General features: G+C 50.9%; 1 protein-coding gene across 2 annotated transcripts in view; it reads right to left on the bottom strand.

Annotated features, from left to right (window-relative positions):
* The window catches only part of IGF1R (insulin like growth factor 1 receptor), a 304861-nt gene that overhangs the window by 252372 nt on the left and 32676 nt on the right, over positions 1-19813 (bottom strand). The window lies entirely within an intron of this gene.

The following is a 19813-nucleotide window of genomic DNA, read 5'->3' as shown; positions in this document are numbered from 1 at the left end:
AGGAGAGGGTCAGGGCTGCACCCCAGGCCTGCCGGCAGGTGCCCAGACACACACGCCCTGCCCCCAGTACACAGCGCAGTGCCCCGCGCCTGAGCAAACAGCCCCCCAGCCAAGGGACAGCAGCCTACTGCCGCGCCAGCCTCAAGGACACCCTGCGTGTCCACAGAGGACAGGCGCCATGGCCTGCGAGGGAGGGACCCGGGAAGCACACGCCCACATCTCCTGCTTCCATCTGACGTCGGCAGGTCGCCACGGGCTCTTCCCCAGCACTGAATATAGACAGAAAGGCTAACTCAGCAATGAGATAAGAACCTGCGATTTATATGAATACAAGAAGTATTCAATTCCAACTTTAATAAAGAGCTTTCTTAATTGAGAAAGGACGCTTCCTGTAGAAAGCTTAGGTGATAGCAAGAAGACAATTAATCAATAATCTCAACATCCAAAGATATCACTAACTACGCCAATTATCTTTTCTCTATAATTTAAGGTAAAGGAAACCAGACAATAATAGAATGTTTTCAAATATACTTCCTTCATTTCATATGAACATGTTACCAAGTCAACACCCTTCTACGTCACCGTTTTATGAAGGAGACGGTAATGGTAAGATGTAAACGTGCACCATGAGTTCGTTTCTTTCTAAACCGATACCCTACTGGCGAATATTCAGGTTACCTCCATGCTTCCACATCATAAACAACAGTCCAGTGCACATTCTCTGCAGATATTCAAAACTATTTTTTGAGGATAAATCCCTAGAAGTAGACTAATGTCAACATTGGAAACTGTTTTTAACTTTTAAAATTCTAGACATAGACAAGCAGAAAAACCCTCGGTTACTATTCTCTCTCAAAAGTGTTAATAATCCCCAACCCTCCCATTACAGTTCTCACAGCGGCGTTTCCTGATTGATGTAATTTGTTAACTTGTGAAGCTCCCAACACACACAGCACTGCAGGAGACACAGACGCCCTGCAGGAGGCTGCTGGGGGAGGAAGGAGCTGAGACCTGTGAGGAACAGCCGCCAGGCAAAGCAGGAGGGGTCGGTGTGTACACACTGCTGGCCCGAGCCATATGCGGGCGCAACCAGAGGCCGGGAGGACAGGGGTGGTCCTGAAGCTTCTGCAGAGGAATGGTCCTCCCTGTGGCAGCGCCAAGGGACCCTCTCACACACAGCGGCTCCTGAGGGATGGTCCTCCCTATGGCAGCGCCAAGGGGCACTCTCACACACACCAGCCCTGAGGGATGGTCCTCCCTGTGGCAGCGCCAAGGAGCACTCTCACACACACAGTGGCTCCTGAGGGATGGTCCTCCCTGTGGCAGCGCCAAGGAGCACTCTCACACACACAGTGTCTCCTGAGGGATGGTCCTCCTTGTGGCAGCGCCACGGGGCACTCTCACACACAGCGGCTCCTGAGGGATGCTCCTCCCTGTGGTAGCGCCAAGGGGCACTCTCACACACAGCAGCTCCTGAGGGATGGTCCTCCCTGTGGCAGCGCCAAGGGGCACTCTCACACACACAGTGTCTCCTGAGGGATGGTCCTCCCTGTGGCAGAGCCAAGGGGCACTCTCACACACAGCGGCTCCTGAGGGACGGGCCTGGTTTAAAGCTAGGTGTAACACGCCAGAGGCCAGAGGAAAGGAAGAGCCAGATACAGTCATGGGGCCGCCAATTGGATGGCCGGGGGTGAGAGGAGGCAGAGGGAGGGAGTCTGGCCGAGCACAGGTCCCATGGGTTCACGTCTGTGACCTCAGGAAGGAGGCCTGTGTGAATACTCCTGGGTGAGAGAGAAGCCGCACCAAGGCGGCTTCTCGGAGAAAGACTCAGAGTGAAGGAGAGGCGGAAAGGCAGGACAGAAGGCAGCCCAGCGGGGCCACAGCCACAGCTGGGCAACCCGACAGAGCGAGGAGGGGGAAGCAGGGGACCCCGGGTGAACGGCAGGCAAGCCGTGAGGACCTGGACCCAGAACTTCTTCATCTGGCCCAACTTCCCCCTTGCACTGGTGAGAAAAAGCGGCCTCTCGGACAGAGGAGAACAGGAGAAAGCAGACATCGGAGAACATCCGCAGCGGATGGAGGCTGCGCTGGGTGCTCTGGACGCGCCCTTGTGTGCTGCAACCGTGTGGGTCTCAACAGCAACTCACGGCACGCGATGCCGCCGCCTCCTGAAGGAGGGAGCCCAGTGCGAGGGCGCACGTGTGCAACACACCAGCCCCCTCCCTCAAACCGGACACAAGGCTTTTAGAGCGTCTCTGCCCTTAGCATCCTCACCAACAGGTCATCTCCAACCCAGCCAGCGGGGCTTCCTCCCTGGTCACAGCACCAAAGGGCTCAGCAAAGCCCCTGAGGACACCATCAAAGCCGAGGACAGTCTCAGGCCTCATCTCACTTGGCCCCGGCAGAGTCCTCTGGCCTTGCCGCCTTCTCTAGGACCCTCTGGTCCTGCTCGCCCACCGTCCGCCCTTCCTCTTCGCCAGACCTCCAAGTGCTGGCCTCCCCCTCGCCTCCCCCGCCATCACACAGGGCAACAGGCTTCCTGTGTCCTGGGCCCAGAGCCCTGAGCTCAGCAGGAGAACACCCACCTGCCCACTCCCTGGCTCCACTTAGGGGTCTAATAACTCATGTCCTCCCCACCCAAGCCTGCCTCCCAAGCTTCCCTATTTGGTCGCTGCCAGTCCCATGCCTGAACTGCTCGTATCAAACACCAGAGTCATTCCCGACTCTGTCCCCTACCCCACGCCACTCGGTACCCAGTGCAGCAACGACTCCTCTTGGGCCTCAGGCTTATTGAAATGTCAGAGAAAGACTAACACTATGCTCCTACTTACATAAGGAATCAAAAGCCAAACTCATAGAAAGAGAGTAGAATGGCGGTAGCCAGGGGCTGGGAGAGATGTTGGTCCCGCGGAACAAACTCCCCAGTAGGGCTGGGGGAGTGAACGCACAGCCTGGTGACCACACTGAATAGTCCTGTATCATATACACTTGCATAGACACATGCAGAAGTCCCATTTTGGGAGGGGATGGAAGTGTTAATGGGTCTGACATCAACGATCATTCTGCCATGTATACATAGATCTAATGACAACACTGCACACCTTAAACTCATGTTTATGCCCTGTCTTAATGTCAGTACCATCTCAGACCTCCTGGCTGCAGCTCCCAAGCCTGTGGGAAGCTGAGAGGCTCAGGTGGTCTTCCTGCCACAAGGCCCCCTCTCTGCAGCACACAGCTCCTCACCTCCGCCACCCACTCCTCCCCATCCTGGAGGGTGTCCACCCTCCCCAGGACCAAGGCCTGGTCCTTCTTCCCACACTGACTGCTGCCACCACAACAGCAGCTCAGGGAGGACAGGAAGGGATTTTCCATGGAGCCCACAGTTCTATCTGCAGAGCCTGAAACCGAGCCTGTGTGCGGTCCACACGCACTTGACACACGCATGCAGTGAGGGTACCTTTCCCCACGCCCATCTGTCTCCGCCCACTGCCCTCAGTCTCACCGGAGCCACCGGATCCCTGGCCTGGACGACAGCTTGCCCAGGATCCCACCCCGACCCCGGGCCGTCCCGGCCTCCTCTTCGAGTATGTTCCCGCTCAGCGAGCCGCAGCCCCCAAGCTCCTTCCTTCACCCCGTGCTGTTCAGAGCCCACGCCCCCACCCCAGCCCACAGCTGCCCGGTTCCCACCCTGAGCCACTCCACTCAAACGCCCCCTCCTCGGAGCTGTTGCCCGCACACCAAAGCTCCACCAGCCTGCCCCTGCCTCCCTGTCCCTCATTTCTCTGTGTCACCCATTTCAGAGCACTCTGCAAGCCTGCAAAGTGTCAGTACCTGAAAGGATACGTTTAGCTATTTCCCCCCGAAGGCAGAGGCTCTGCCCTGCATGCTTCCTGCTGTGTCTCCCAGGCCTGGCATCAGGCCCACAGCAGCATCACTGAAGACGGGCTGCCCAGCAGGAGCCAGGGGAGCTTCAGGGCTGCTTCCCACCCGAGTTAAGTCAGCTGAGGGGAAACGGAGACAGCAAGGTCTCCATCAGGTTCTGCCCCTGGAGCACTCTCCAACCCAGTCATACCACCCAGCTTTGAGCCATGACTCAACGTGAAAGTCTTTTCTTGTTTTGTACTATTTATTTCTTCCTGAGGCTTCAGTTCAGTTCAGTCGCTCAGTCGTGTCCAACTCTTTGCGACCCCATGGACTGCAGCACGCCAGGCCTCCCTGTCCTTCGCCAACTCTCGGAGCTTGCTTAAACTCATGTCCATTGAGTCGATGATGTCATCCAACCATCTCATCCTCTGTCGTCTCCTTCTCCTCCTGCCCTCAATCTTTCCCAGCATCAGGGTCTTTTCCAATGAGTCAGCTCTTTGTTCCAGTGGCCAAAGTATTGGAGTTTCAGCTTCAGCATCAGTCCTTCCAAAGAACACCCAGGACTGATCTCCTTTAGAATGGACTGGTTGGATCTCCTTGCAGTCCAAGGGATAATCAAGAGTCTTCTCCAACACCACAGTTCAAAAGCATCAATTCTTCTGTGCTCAGCTTTCTTTATGGTCCAACACTCACGTCCATACATGACCACAGGAAAAACCACAGCCCTGACTAAACAGACCTTTGTTGGTAAAGTAATGTCTTTGCTTTTTAATATGCTGTCTAGGTTGGTCATAACTTTTCTTCCAAGGAGCAAGTGTCTTTAATTTTAATTTCATGGCTGCAGTCACCATCTGCAGTGATTTTGGAGCCCAAGAAAAGTCTGTCACTGTTTCCACTGTTTCCCCATCTATTTGCCATGAAGTGATGGGACCGGATGTCATGATCTTAGTTTTCTGGATGTTGAGTTTTGAGCCAACTTTTTCACTCTCCTCTTTCACCTTCATCAAGAGGCTCTTTAGTTCTTCACCTTTTGCCATAAGGGTGGTGTCATCTGTGTATCTGAGGTTACTGATATTTCTCCCGGCAATCTTGATTCCAGCTTGTGCTTCTTCCAGCCCAGCATTTTGCATGATATACTCTGCATATAAGTTAAATAAGCAGAATGACAATATACAGCCTTGACATACTCCTTTCCCAATTTGGAACCAGTCTCTTATTCCATGCCCAGTTCTAACTGTTGCTTCTTGACCTGCATACAGATTTCTCAGGAGGCAGATAAGGTGGTCTGGTATTCCCATCTCTTGAAGAATTTTCCTCAGTTTGTTGTGATCCACACAGTCAAAGGCTTTGGTGTAGTCAATAAAGCAGATGTTTTTCTGTAACTGTCTTACTTTTTTGATGATCCAACGGATGTTGGTAATTTGATCTCTGGTTCCTCTGCCTTTTCTAAATCCAGCTTGAAAATCTGGAAGTTCATGGTTCATGTACTGTTGAAGGCTGGCTTGGAGTAATTTTGAGCATTACTTTGCTAGTGTGTGAGATGAGTGCAATTGTGCAGTAGTTTAAACATTCTTTGGCATTGCCTTTCTTTGGGATTGGAACGAAAATTGACTTTTTCCAGTCCTGTGGCCACTGTTGAGTTTTCCAAATTTGCTGGCATATTGAGTGCAGCACTTTCACAGCATCATCTTTTAGGATTTTAAATACCTCAACCGGAATTCCATTACCTCCACTAGCTTTGTTCATAGTGATGCTTCCCTAAGGCCTACTTGACTTCACATTCCAGGATGTCTGGCTCTAGGGGAGTGATCACACCATCCTGGTTATCTGGGTCGTGAAGATCTTTTCTGTACAGTTCTTCTGTGTATTCTTGTCACCTCTTCTTAATATCTTCTGCTTCTGTTAGATGCATACCATTTCTGTCCTTTATCGAGCCCATCTTTGCATGCAATGTTCCCTTGGTATCTCTAATTTTCTTGAAGAGATCTCTAGTCTTTCCCATTCTGTTGTTTTCCTCTATTTCTTTGCATTGATCACTGAGGAAGGCTTTCTTATCTCTCCTTGCTATTCTTTGGAACTCTGCTTTGAGATGGGTATATCTTTCCTTTTCTACTTTGCCCTTTGCTTCTCTTCTTTTCTCAGCTATTTGTAAGGCCTTCTGGGACAACTATTCTGCCTTTTTGTATTTCTTTTTCTTGGGGATTGCTTGATCACTGCCTCGTGTATAATGTCACGAACCTGTGTCCATAGTTCCTCAGGCACTCTGTGTATCAGATCTAATCCCTTGAATCTATTTGTCACTTCCACTGTATAATCATAAGAGATTTTATTTAGGTCTTACCTTAATGGTCCAGAGGTTTTCCCTACTTTCTTCAATTTAAGTCTGAATTTGGCAATACAAGTTTATGATCTGAGCCAGTCACCCCCCAGTCTTGTTTTTGCTGACTGTATAGAGCTTCTCCATCTTTGGCTGCAAAGAATATAATCAATCTGATTTCAGTATTGACCCTGTGGTGATGTCCAGATCAGTCCTAAGGCTTAGCGCTTAAGAACTGATGCTTATGAACTGTGGTGTTGGAGAAGACTCTTAAGAGTCCCTTGGAGAGCAACGAGCTCAAACCAGTCAATCCTAAAGGAAATCAACCCTAAATATTCATTGGAAGGACTGATGCTGAAGCTGAAGTTCCAATACTTTGGCCACCTGATGCAAAGAGCCAACTCAATGGAAAAGACCCTGATGCTGGAAAAGATTGAAGGCAGGAGGACAAAGATGCAGCAAAGGATGAGATGGTTAGACAGCACCACCAACGCAATGGACATAAATCTGAGCAAACTCCAGGAGTTTGTTAGTGAAGGACAGGGGAGCCTGGCATGCTGCAACCCATGGGGTCACAAAGAGTTGGACCTGACTTTAGCAACTTAACAACAACAATGCCCAATCTAAACACTCATATTCTTTCCATGCCATTATAAATTAAGTATATTAGTTTGCTCCTAAAACACAGGAGTTTTTATACAGGAGTACTTGGATGTAATTTATTACTGCTGTATTCATCCTGGTATTCATATGTTGATGATATTAGCAAGTGTTAACATGAATTTGTTTGTGATCATTTTGAATAGACCAGAAAATTCAGTACCCAGGGAAAGACCATAAAGACACAAAACCCAAGTCTGTTGAAACTTCCTATGGCCCCGAGACAAGACACGGGAGGAATCCCATGATGCTGTCCCAGGCCCCTTCCACGGCCAGTATACACCACTCCACGGAAGCCGCACTTCAGGGCCAGGACCAACAGCTTCTTCAGATCAAAGCACTGCCTCGCACTGGACACTTTTTTGCCATTTACAGAAGAAAAGGGAAAAGGCAGGAAAAACTACGCACTTCTTCTTGAAGAAGAGACAAGTCCAAGGCAGGACGCAGCCACCAGCTGGTTCGGGTTGCATGAGTGACACTGTGGGTCTTCGGGATGTTCTGTGATAGGAACTGAAGAGGAGAAAACCCAGCTGGACCACAAGTGACCACACCGTGCTCAGAGGGCGCAGGCCACGGACAGGGAAGCGAATACAAGGCGCTTCATCTGTGCCGCGAGATAACACAAGTGCCGAGGGAGGGCACGCGCCACGCTGCGAAGGAAGGGAAGGCACAGCCTTGCTGCGACTCACTGGCAACTAGAAAGAGGTCACAAAACACTGCTTTTCCTTCTCAAAGAAACGGAGAGCCAAGGAACTCGCAAACCTTAGGAAAGTCGCTGGCACGCGAGAGCACAGGCTGGCCTGGGAAGAATCATGGAAGTTCGTGGAGTTGAAGGCAAGTAGGAAGCGGAGAGAAAGAACACAGCTGGAAGACGGGGGCAGGGGCCGGGGGGCAGCCCCAAAGCCGGTGGACAGCCGCAGCAGAAGTGAAATAGGTGGGGAACCGACAGGACAGGGAGCCGGGGTGCGGGCAGGTGGGGACTAAAGCGCCGGCGGGGGCCACCCCGCAGGGAAGGGGCCGGAGCACAGGCAGCCGGGCTGGCAAGGGACACGGGCAGGGCTCACTTCCCCTCAGATGCCATTTTAAACAGCCTTTCCACCGACAGAAGTGCTGCTCCCCACAAATTCCTCATCAAAACATCAAAAGGCAGTACTTCTGCTCTAGGGACTTGAGTAAATGGCATAAACAAACTATACATCTTTGGAAAACGAATCCCTAAAAACTGCTCATATAAGAAGGGCTAATGAAAAGCATTTGGCTGAGAAAACCCCCAAAAGCTGTGTATCTAGGTATTAACATTTGGAAAAGTTACACAAGAAATTCAACTCCAATGCTATTGCATGCTCTGCATTAAACACAATCCTGGGTCCTAGAAAAAGAAAATGGGTGACTCAGGTCTGAGCCCTGGAGAGTGCTATGTGTGTGTATATATATATATGGCCTGGCTCCTGACCCCAACAGCTCATACCGCTCCCATCTCTAAGCCTCATCTTCCACACCTGCAAAATGGGCAGCTCATACCTACCCCACTGAGGCTGTCAAAGGATCAGATGAGGACTTCTGTGTTCCCACCATAATAGGAAGCTTGAGGCAATATTACTATATAAGTTAAACACTGATAAAAACATTCATCTATTGTGTTGCGCCAATCTAAACATAACCAATATACCGCAATGGGGAGCAATGAACAAAACCGTGGATTAGCCTTCTAACACCAGCTTCATTAAAGGACAGCCAAGGTAGTTATCTCACTAAAATGTTCTCCACTTTGATTACCTCTTCTTTAAAAACATGGGACAGCCTTGGCTGTACTTGGAAATAAAAGACATCGGGAAGCACAATTAGCATCACTTTCCTGCAGGTCTAGAGGCAAATAAGGAAAAAGAAAAACCTGCTCAAAGAAAGCCAGTTGTCATCTCTGGTTCTGGTGAGAAAATCCTACAAACCAAACCTTCTGTCTCAGCCCGCGGCCCAGGGTAAGGGTTCTCTACTTCCCTTAAAATGAACTCTTCGGAACCAGTCACTGAGTACTACCAAAATTCCCTCCAAACCCTATCACTCTGCAAAAGCCACGCTGAGCCAAGAGATCAGAAGGGGACTCATGTCTGTCACTGAGCTTTGTATAAGGAGATACAATAACCACCTCTCGGGCCAGGGGCAAATAAAACAAGATAAAAGTTTTAACAGTCAATGAGCAGGGCTCGGGGATGGCAAAGAAGGGAGCCAGGCCTCCCACCTCTGGGAGTTCAGGAAGCCTTCGCAGGGGAAGGGATCGCTAAGGAATGATCTGAAAGGTGAGCAGGGTCTTGCCAGGAAAGTGGGGAGGGTAGGGGAGGCACACACCTGGAGGCGGCTGGCAGCAGTTCAGGGGAACCCCAGGGGTACCGCCCGGGAGACAGGGAAGAGAACAAGGGGAACAGCAGACCGGATGCTGGAAAGCAGACTGAGACAAGCGCTCAGTAGGCCAGCGTCATTTTGCAGGCTGAAGGACAGAATTCAAGACCCTGAGCGTGCATCCAAACCCCCTGGAGGGCTTGGGAAAAGAAGATGGTGCAGGGGCCCGAGAACTGGCATTTCCAGTAAGTGCCTGCTGGCCTGGGTACCACCCTGTGAGAACTAGTGCCCCAGAAAATAATCCTTTAAGACCCTCACCTAGCAGTACCCTCCCCCGACTATACTCGCTATGTGATGGACGACGCACCTGTGCACCTGTGGTTCTCAGTGTGATTTTTACCAGAAAATCCCCACAGGAAGCCCACAGACACTATGCAGAAAGCACAGCAAAGATGAAGAAAAAGGGGGCGGAGGTGGAGCATCCCTAGCGCTCCCCGATCTACCCACGGCGGCTGAATATGCAGCCCCTTCTCTGAGTCAGCATCTCAGCACAGCCTCCAGGAAGTGGGGGCATGAGTCTCTTTCTGCCCACTTGTCAGCAGACTGCAACAACCAAAAACTCAGAGGAGGGGAGAAAAGACAATGTTGTGATAACAAACACTACGGATACTCCAGAGTTTGTTAAAATAGAATTTTCTGTGTAAATGTAAACAGATACAATTCATGTTAAGCCTTTTATCTTCGTGTATCATTGAGAACGTATTTGTACTGTATATGTACATTTATATTCTTACACAGACTACAGACCCAGGATATTCCACACAGACTACAGACCCAGGCACCTGATGCATTCAATGACTGAAGGCCATCTTCAGAATGTAAGGGATTGCATTACACACGTGACTCTGGGGACAGAAATTAAAAATTAAGTGAGATTTTCAATGTGCAATGAACAAATGCATTGCCCCCTCCTAAGAGCCATGTCTACCATGCATAAAAGCAAACCTAAAAATGCATGCACACATGAGATGTAGCCCTGGAGGCTCTGAATGTGAAAACAGAGTGCTGCGATGTGGCACAGAAATGACAAAGACCAGTAAGGTGTTTACATCCTGCCTGCCAACAGAGCAGTGCAAGCTTCACCGGGAGTTAATTCAGAGACCAGAGACCGGTGCGAACACAAGCCCCAGTAACCCCATCACATAAAGCATCTGGAGCCAGACAGGCTGCTGAAGAAGGAAGCCGGGTTTGCTTCCACGGAGGTGCACCAACAATTTTCCTGGGTCTTCATTAAGAACAGCTTTGCCTGCTCTGACGGTTACTCCAAATTCCTTTCTGATCTTAAAATATCGAAAGCCCGATATTCTTTCTAAGTCTCTATATTTTAAAAGTGCCTTCATGAGCACCTCCCATCCTTTCTAGTTATTTCCAGTTCCGACAGCTGGCTGCCTTTTTGACAAAGCACCATACAGGGACCAGCCTTTCTTGCTTACAGCTACCCACTCAGGCCCCCACAGGCCCCATGGGGCCTCCCCACTACCCAGGCGGGTGGGACAGCACCGCAGCCTCTGAACCCTGAATCTGTGTGGCCAGCGGATGATGCTGGGGGGCCCAGGCCCTGCTTGAGGTGTGGAGCCGGTCCCAGCAGAAGGAAGCAGACGTGCTACAGCCTGACCCGCAAAATAAGCGTTCTGTCTGTCTTCTCTCCCCTCTCCCTTATGATTTCAGGCTTCCTACTCAGGAACGGGCAAGCCTTCTAATGAGAATCAGCCCTGTGGCCCCCATTCCGTCTCATCATCTTTTGTAGAACACGTATCACTGCAGTTAAGAGTTCACATCCTCATTTCAAGAGTATTGTCCTAGTCTCTACAGTTCTCCAGTTCCCTCAGTGACCTGCACTCTTTCAACCAGCCAGCTATCTAGACAAACTGATGCTCAAGGCAGAAAACCCACACACCTGTTCCCTCTGCACTGTGAGGCAACTTCTCATAAATGTGGTGTTGAAGGTTAGTCCCTTGAGTTGCTGAATCTTCTTATCTTGATCGGGGCCTTTGATGAGAGGGAGGGGCACCGGGTCAGTCCTCAGAGACCAGGTAACTCTTGGTTACCTCACCACACTTCCAAGACAAGGGCTGCGAGGATGTGCGGATGTATCTGGCTACAGGAAACCACCTGGGAACGTCGAAAGTTAGGAAACTGATGGACTAGCGTGAGAGGTCTGCCCTTGAGTCACATCGGATGAAGTCGGCCACAGTCTAGTTTGCAGAAATGCAGCCCTGCAAGTGGGGTCCTTAGCTTCTTCCCACTTTATATAGAGACGTGTGCAGGTGCCCACCTGTCTGACCACTTACACCTCTGGTGTGCTCAGAGCCCATTTCCACGGAGGACTCTTCCTGAGGCCCCTGTGTGTGCCCTGACGTCTTCTGGCTGTCCTGGGCACAGCACCCCCACCCCAGTCATGCCTGGCCTGGCAGCGCATTTCTCAATGCCCCACCTCTCTGAGGCAGGGCTGTGGCTGGACCCGCCTTCCTTCCTGCTGGGTCCTCCTGGGTCCTGGGTGGTGGACGGACTGTGTACCCTGCGTTAGCTGTTCTTATCAGAGCGTCTGGAGGCCGGTCACATCCCTGACTCCTCCACTGAAGCAGGCCTGGAGAGTACCCTCTGCATTCAGGACCTCTCTCTCCACGCCACTGGTGCCTGGACAGCAGCCTCCAGGAAGACACTCCCCGCATCCTGCCAGAAGACACCCCAACCCAGGGCACCCCCAGGCCTTGGCTTCCCAAAGATCAGTGAAACGCCTTTCTCCCAAGCAGTTCAATCCCACTCTGCACCAGATAACAGCCCGACACCCCAGCCGCCAGAGTAACACTCCCTCCCTGTGCTCTCGGAGTATCAGCCAAAGACTAACAGAAGAACAACACCGCTGCAGAGAAGCCTCAGGCCATAAACCATAAACCATCATAAGACACAACGACCTGGAAATTGGGGATTTTTTTTTCCTTCTTAGTCTGAGGACTTTTTAAATTGGTAGACTGGGGGGACACTAGACTTCATGTACAGTGCCTTGTTAAAAATCTCATCATATCCTTGTCAACAAGGTAAAACAAGACAAACTACATTTGAAGAGCTTGGTAAATGCACAATTTACCCTTCAAAGCGTTGACTCGCGAGTGGCCCGAAGAAGGTCTCTAGTGGAAGGCGACAAGGCTCTTTCTGTATGTTTCCACATTTTCATCAATTACTTGAGCGATGGCACAGATAAAATGTTTATCTAATCAAGGATGACAAGTTTCCAGGAGAGATGGCAAATACATTGGATGACAGAGTCATGAGCTAAAAAGATCAACAGATTGGAATTGCAATAGAGAGGAAATAATGTTATTTGGACACTTGGGTGCAAAAAAAGAAATGCACAAATGTAGGAGGTGTGAAAAAGACTTAGGAGATTTAATTGGATATAATTTCTGTATGTGATGATGGGGCGTTGTGACTGCCAAAAAAAAAGCCAGGCCGTCTTAAGACTATACTCAAGGAGACTTTGTAAAGTAAGGGGCCAGAGGAGGGGTCCCCAAAATGGAGTTTCAGCCTCCGCACTTCAAAAGAGAAGAGAGGAAACAGGAGAGCACCCCAGGGACAGCCAGGAGGAACAGGGCCGTGAAGCGTCTATCCCACGGGGAACAGCTGCAGACAGCAAGCACTCGAGGATCCCAGGAGGAGGCTGGCTGGTTCCGTGCAAGGCACAGCGGGAAGGAAAACACAGAATACAGAACCAACGCAGCACAGGGGCTTTGGGTTCCGGGTAAGAACACACAGTAGGATTTATCTGAAGTCAGAATGGGCTAAAGAGGTGACGAAGGTTTCTGTGGACCGGCACATTTCAGAGACTTTGTAAGCCTGACTTTACCCACCGCTGGTAACTGTGGGGTGACATCTGTCCTGTTCACAGCTGAGAACACTGACCAACAAAGGACCCGCCCAGGATCGGTCTGTCACTAGGGCCCAGAGATGGGGCTAAAATACGGATTCCCTCACACAATTCTGAGCAGAGAACTCCTTTTGAGAGACAGTCCAAGGCTGCCAAGGATGCTACTGCCCAGGGCCTGTCGCCCAAAGAGGGGTCCTCCCACAACTGGTACACCTGGAGAGCCACCTGCCCAGGCTCGGAGGCAGAGACCTTAGCTTCTTCCCACTTTATATAGAGACGTGTGCAGGTGCCCACCTGTCTGACCACTTACACCTCTGGTGTGCTCAGAGCCCATTTCCACAGAGGACTCTTCCTGAGGCCCGTGTGTACCCTGACGTGTTCTGGCTGTCCTGGGCACAGCACTCCCACCCCAGTCATGCCTGGCCTGGCAGCGCATTTCTCAATGCCCCACCTGTCTGAGGCAGGGCTGTGGCTGGACCCACTTTCCTTCCCACCAGGTCCTCCTGGGTCCTGGGTGGTGGACGGATTGTGTACCCTGCGTTAGCTGTTCTTATCAGAGCGTCTGGAGGCCGGTCGCGTCCCTGACTCCTCCACTGAGGCAGGCCTGGCGGGTACCCTCTGCATTCAGGATCCTTTAAAAGCCCCTCCTGTAAGAGCCTCACAGATACCTCAACCCACATGGAAAGGCATGAAATCCTGCGGAGGGAGGAAACTGCTACTGTTTCCAACCTCATACTCCAAGGAAAAGCATACGCTGTCGCCACAAGTTAAATCCACTGCAGAACATCAAATTCTTGTTTTTGTTCACAAGCCACGGAGAAAAAATAAAGACAGAAAACACTCTGTCCAACACCAGGCCAAGTTCTCCCTGGAGGAGAGAAGTGGGGCTCACAGATTTGGAACGCAGGATCTCAACTGCATCAGACAACCGCTGCTCTTCACCCCGAGTTCCCATGGAAGCACATGCCCACCTTTATCTCAATTCTCAAACAGCTTTCCTTCCACCTATCAGTTGCTCTTTATAAACAAGTCAAGCTTTCCTCTCCAAGTCACAGAGAAGCCGGCCCTCTGGAACTTGGTACACACACTCTTTATTTGGTGTTGAAACTCAGATCACAGCAAGATGCCCTAACGTTGAGAGAGTTACCACCCAACGAAAAAAATCTAAATGTTCTTTCACAGTAGTTGAGAAGCTCATTCTATTTTTCTTTACAAGTTCAGGTTGCGAACAATAGAATCCTCAAGTACCCAGACAACTCTAAGAAACTGAGCAACACTTGCCTTTTAAAGCAAACCACTTAGTTTAAAAGAAATGATAAAATGAACTTACATACAAAACAGAAAGAGACCCACGGTCCTAAAGAACAAACTTATGGTTGCAGGGAGGAGCGGGGAGGAGAATGGGGGAAAGGGGTTGGTTAGGGAGCTTGGTAGGACATGTACACACTGCTATGTTTAAAATGGGTAACCAACAAGGACCTACTGTATAACGTAGTATACAGAACTCTGCTCAACGTTCTGAGGCAGCCTGGATGGGAGGGGAGTTTGGGGGAGAATGGATACCTGTGTATCTACGGCTGAGTGGCTGAGTCCCTTTGCTGTCCACCTGAAACTATTACAACACTCTTGATGAGCTATACCCCAATACAAAATAAAAAGTTTAAAAAAAAATCTGTCTTCAAATGTTCCTGATTTTATTTTAAAGATCTATATCATGCTTATAAGCCTCATGTTATACTTTTCAGGTTGCTCTAGTGGTAATGAACCTGGCTGCCTAATGCAGGAGACATAAGAAACCCAGGTTCAATCCCTGGGTCGGGAAGACTCCCTGGAGAAGGGAAAGGTAACCCACTCCAGTATTCTTGCCTGGAGAATTCCATGGACAGAGGAGCCTGACGAGCATGGGATCACAGAGACTCAGACATGATTGAAGTGACTTAGCACACATACTTACTAACACTTTTCTTTCCAAAGATACACAGTGTTTTTAGCCTCACTTCTAACTAATCAGTAATGAAGCACATATCTGACCATTTAAAAAACTAAAGCAAACCACTTAGTGAGGCGTAAGGGGCCAAATGCAGCCACAGCATTTGCATTCCTCTTACCTATGCCTTCCAGGTGGGAGGGCTCAGGGACACTGGGGCCAGAGGAGCACCTCCCAGGTGGGCGGGCTCAGGGGTGCTGGGGGAGCACCTTCCAGGTGGGCAGACTCAAGAGGGCTGGGGAGCACCTCCGGGGTGGGCAGGCTCTGGGGGAGCACCTTCTGGGTGGGCGGACTCAAGGGGGCTGGAGGAGCACCTCCCAGATGGGTGGGCTCAGGGGCGCTGGGGGAGCACCTCCCAGGTGGGCGGGCTCAGGGGCACTAGGGGTCGGGGAGGAAGAAGCACTGCAGGCTGAAGTCCCAAAACACCAGGCTGCCACCCCACCATCACTCCAAGAAGGCGGCAGATATTCACAAAGCCACACAGCAGTTCATCTGGGGGCCTTGAGCCTATTCAAGGCGCCTTCTAATTGGTGGAGGGTGACAGGCAAGCCCACCTGCTGGGCTGTCCTCCTGGAGGATTAAAGAGCCTGGAATGGAACAGGTGGACGCCCCTCACCCGACCCTCCGATTCAGTCTCCTTGCACCCTTATATCCAGTCCACACTGTGTAAATTTGCTTAAAAGTCAGCAGCATGGTACAGGCAAGAATCATTATGCTTTAAAAAAAAAGAAAAAGAAAACCTGGAAACATAAAAGTATGCCAATTTCGTGCAATGGGGTTCCTTCAAGAGCTCCCTGGTACTGGATAACGGACACACTTCCAAATGTACCCAGAAAGGAGATGAGGGCGCTGCCGGGCAGTTCCCCTTAGGCGCTCTGGGAGAGCCCAGACTTTCCCCAACGTCTCCTCTTCAGGACAAGGCCCAGTGTGCCTCTCAGAATGCCACCTTGGACAGGAGGGAAATGAGGGACGCTCCTCTATCATGGACACACGGAGCCCTGGCAGGGAGGCCTCTGCAGCCGTGTTCCCCGCGTCCTGCGGCTGAAGACAGAGATTCCTGGACCGCAGCCGCGTTCACGGGCTGCGCAGAACCAAGCTCCGAGCACGCGATGAAAATGAAGCTGCTCCCCAAGGGAGGAAAGAGTCTAAACCAAAGCCTCAAGTCTCAATCATCGGCAAATCCCGTCCCCTAGGCGTGGGGCGGCCCACCCGGGCGGGGTCAGCACGGACTGCCTGCTCCAGCCCGCCCGGGCGCCCTGCCTCGGGGACTAACGGGGCTCCCAGGCACGGCGCTGCGGTGGGGGGCGGCGGGGGCGGCGAGTCCGGGGGGCGGGGCAGGAAGAAGAGGGGGTCCTCATGACCCGGAAGCAGGGCTGGAGGGGGGCGAGCGGGCCGGTGCCCCCGCCCCGGGGGGAGGGACACCATCCCGCCTTCCCGGTCCGGGGCAGTGCCTCGGGAGAAGAGGCACAAGCCAAAGGCTGGACACCGGGGCCCAAGGGCCCCCCGCTGCTCACACGCCGCAGCCTCCAGGCCTTCCTCACCCCGGACACTCAGGGCAGGACGTCCATCCTTCTCCAAGTCAGAGCCCCCACATCAGCGGGCAGCAGCTGCCTCCAAGGTATCAGATGGAAAGCAACAAACTCGGGGGAACACATACTGAGTGCTCCCCACTTCCAAATGCGGGGCCTGTGGGAAAGATTTCAGAGAAATGCTCTGACTGCTGGAAGAGAAATCTCTATCTTGTTTGTATTTCTAGCAGAGCTTGGTAACTCAAATGCTCCTGGAGACTCATTTGTGGTCCTCCATCTACAGTAAGACCTCCAGGGCAAGACGATTAGACAAATGAGAACCCAAGTATTTTTACCATATCAGAAGAGCAACAATTAAAAATCTCCTAACACCAAGCCTGAGTGAAGATGGAGAGCAGAGACGCTCCTCCCTTTGGTAGGAGCGCAAATGTGTGGCTATTTTGAACCGCACCATCCGACTAAAGCTCAAGTGCCCAAAACTCTTTGACTGGCGAACTCCTCTTCTGGGGACCCATCCCTCACAAAAGGAGGGGCAGATAGATAAATGTGAAAGCATTCCCCAGAATCTTAGTTACAAAATCAGAAACCAGGAAACAGCCTAAATGTCCATCTTTTAAAGAAACCGCTGGCGTTCCCTGGTGGCCCAGTGGTTAAGACTCTGCACGGTTACTGCAGGGGGAATGGGCTGGATCCCTGGTCAGGGAACTAAGATCTGGTGCTGCAGTCAAAAAAATCATGCATGCATGCAAAGCAGCTCCAGTCGTGTCAAATTCTCTGCGATCCAGTGGACTGTAGCCCTCCAGGCTCCTCTGTCCATGGGACTCTCCAGGCAAGAATACTGGAGTGGGTTGCCATTTCCTCCTCCAGGGGATGTTCACGACCCAAGGATTGAACCCGCATCTCTTCTGTCTCCTGCAGTGGCACGTGGGTTCTTTACAACTAGCGCCACCTGGGAAGCCCTAAAAAATAAGAAACTTCAAGGTCTCCTTACAGTGATCAGTGCAGAGGGATTACAAAGAACAGAGAGTATCAATATGTTGCTGATTTTTTAAAGCCCTTTCACAAAAGAGAAGTCCAATAAACACCACCTCAGCCAAGCAGGTCAAGGTTAACATCACCGAAGGCAGGTCATGTTGACACTGCGTTCCTTGACTACACTGTGACCTCACCTCTGGGGCCTCCCCCTCCCCAAACCTAGGACCCCAGTCTACGCACAGGAAAACCATCAGACAAACCCCAACTGAGGGACACATTGTGTAAAACCTGACCAGTGTTCCTCAAAACCGTCGCAGCCACCAAGAACAAGCAATGTCTGGGACTCCGTCACACACCAGAGGAGGAGACAGACACACAACCAAATGAATGAATGCAGGATTCTGCCTGGAATGCTGGGACAGTAGAGAAACCCAGGGCAGAAATGGCAAAACCTGAAAAAAAGCGCTGAGTTTTCATGAATGAACAACGATGCTGACATGCTGATTCCTTGGCTGTGGCACACGCCATGGCAACACAGAATATTAACAGGGTACACAGGGACTCTGTACTGTCAGGGCAACTTCTGGGTAACCTAAAACTACTCTAACAGAGGAAGTTCTCTTTAAAAAGAGACAGACCGTGACACAGAGGGAGGAAGACACTCATGACAAGAGGGATCCTATTTACATTTTCTGTTGTTTACTTATTTGACTATGTTGGGTCTTGGTTGCATCATGCCAGACCTTTCCTTGGGGTGCACGGACTTTCTAGTTGTGGGGCAAGGGCTCAGCAGGGCATGTGGGATCCCAGCCGCCCGACCAGGGATCGAATCTACATCCCCTGCATTGGAACGTGGATTCTTAACCACTGGACCGCCAGGGAAGTTCCCACTGTTCTTGAACTATCGATACTGCTCTGTGGCAGCTTCCCTTCTCACCTGCCAGCAGGTGTATAAACACACAGGCGAGAATGCCTGGAGGAGACGCACCGAGCTGTTAGCAGTGGTTACTTCCAGGGGCGGGAGGGGTGGATTCAGAGACACGAGGGAGAGGACAGGGGCGACCACCTCTACTCTGTGACTCTGGGTTGTTTTAATTTTTACAAGGAGCACACATGTGTGCATGCATGCAACACCATTTCAAAAACAAAGTAGCTCTCTCTGCCACAGGATGCTATCTGAGATAGATTACCTTGAAAACTACAAACTGCACAATTTCTATGTTAAAGAAACACCCAGGACATGACACATTTGCTCTGCGTAGTGGGTATCTGTGAAGCTTACCTTTGGAAAACAAGCTGGAAGGAGGAGGACTCTGAGAAGAGTGGGGTGAGGAGTTCAGAACTTTCTCTCCTTACCTTCTGCTCAAGTGTTGTATCAGAAGCATGTATCTTTAAACAATCATCATCATCAAAATGCCAACAAATCGTCACCCTTCATCCCTTACTTGTTCTTCCATCGCCTTGTCCCTGAACCACACCCAAAGGAGCTGACCAACGGTTTATAATTCTGCCTTTAGGGCGCACCCCCACCCCTCTGCCTAGCGGCTGTGGGAGTTTGGGGGGAGTCCATCAAGCAGCACCCTGGCCGTGGCCCCCCAGCCCTCCCTCAGCTGTTAGCTGGACCGCCGGTAACAGTCTCTCTGTCCAACAGGATCAGCGAGTGTGGATACCGTTCTCCCTGTAGCTTCCTGGCAGAGCTGGGAGAATGTGGTAACTGACACCCATAACAACAGGAAAGGATGGCACGATCCGAACCTGCCTTCTGAATCATCTTTAAACTATGCAAGGTCTCCTCCTGCAGTAAGTACATTTGAATATTTTGGATTAATACTTTCTGATTAATCAACCAGGACAAACCCCAGGGTCCCCAACTGGAGTATCTGAAAACCCACTGCAACTGCCCAAAGCTGTTGCTCCTTGAAAGGATATCAAAAGCAAACAGACAGAACTATAAAACATCTAGAGGGAGGAAACAGCACAATAAATATGAAAAATTGCTATTCCAAGTTGCTTTTAAAATCAAGTGACTTAATTTCACTAACATTGATTTTTTTTTTTTCCCCCACAGTGATTTAATTTTGCTAACACTGGCTGAGCTTCTGTTTACTTGACATTGACAACTGGGCAAGCCAAAGTCACTACCCACCTCACAGAGGCGGGCAGAAGGCAGGAACACCAGGCCGGGGGGGACTGTCCAAACGCGGGTGCTGATGCATGGAAGC

This window comes from Bos indicus x Bos taurus, chromosome 21, assembly GCF_003369695.1.
Source record: "Bos indicus x Bos taurus breed Angus x Brahman F1 hybrid chromosome 21, Bos_hybrid_MaternalHap_v2.0, whole genome shotgun sequence".
In the NCBI taxonomy this organism is placed as follows: domain Eukaryota; kingdom Metazoa; phylum Chordata; class Mammalia; order Artiodactyla; family Bovidae; genus Bos; species Bos indicus x Bos taurus.
This window is presented reverse-complemented; position numbering and strand designations above follow the sequence as displayed.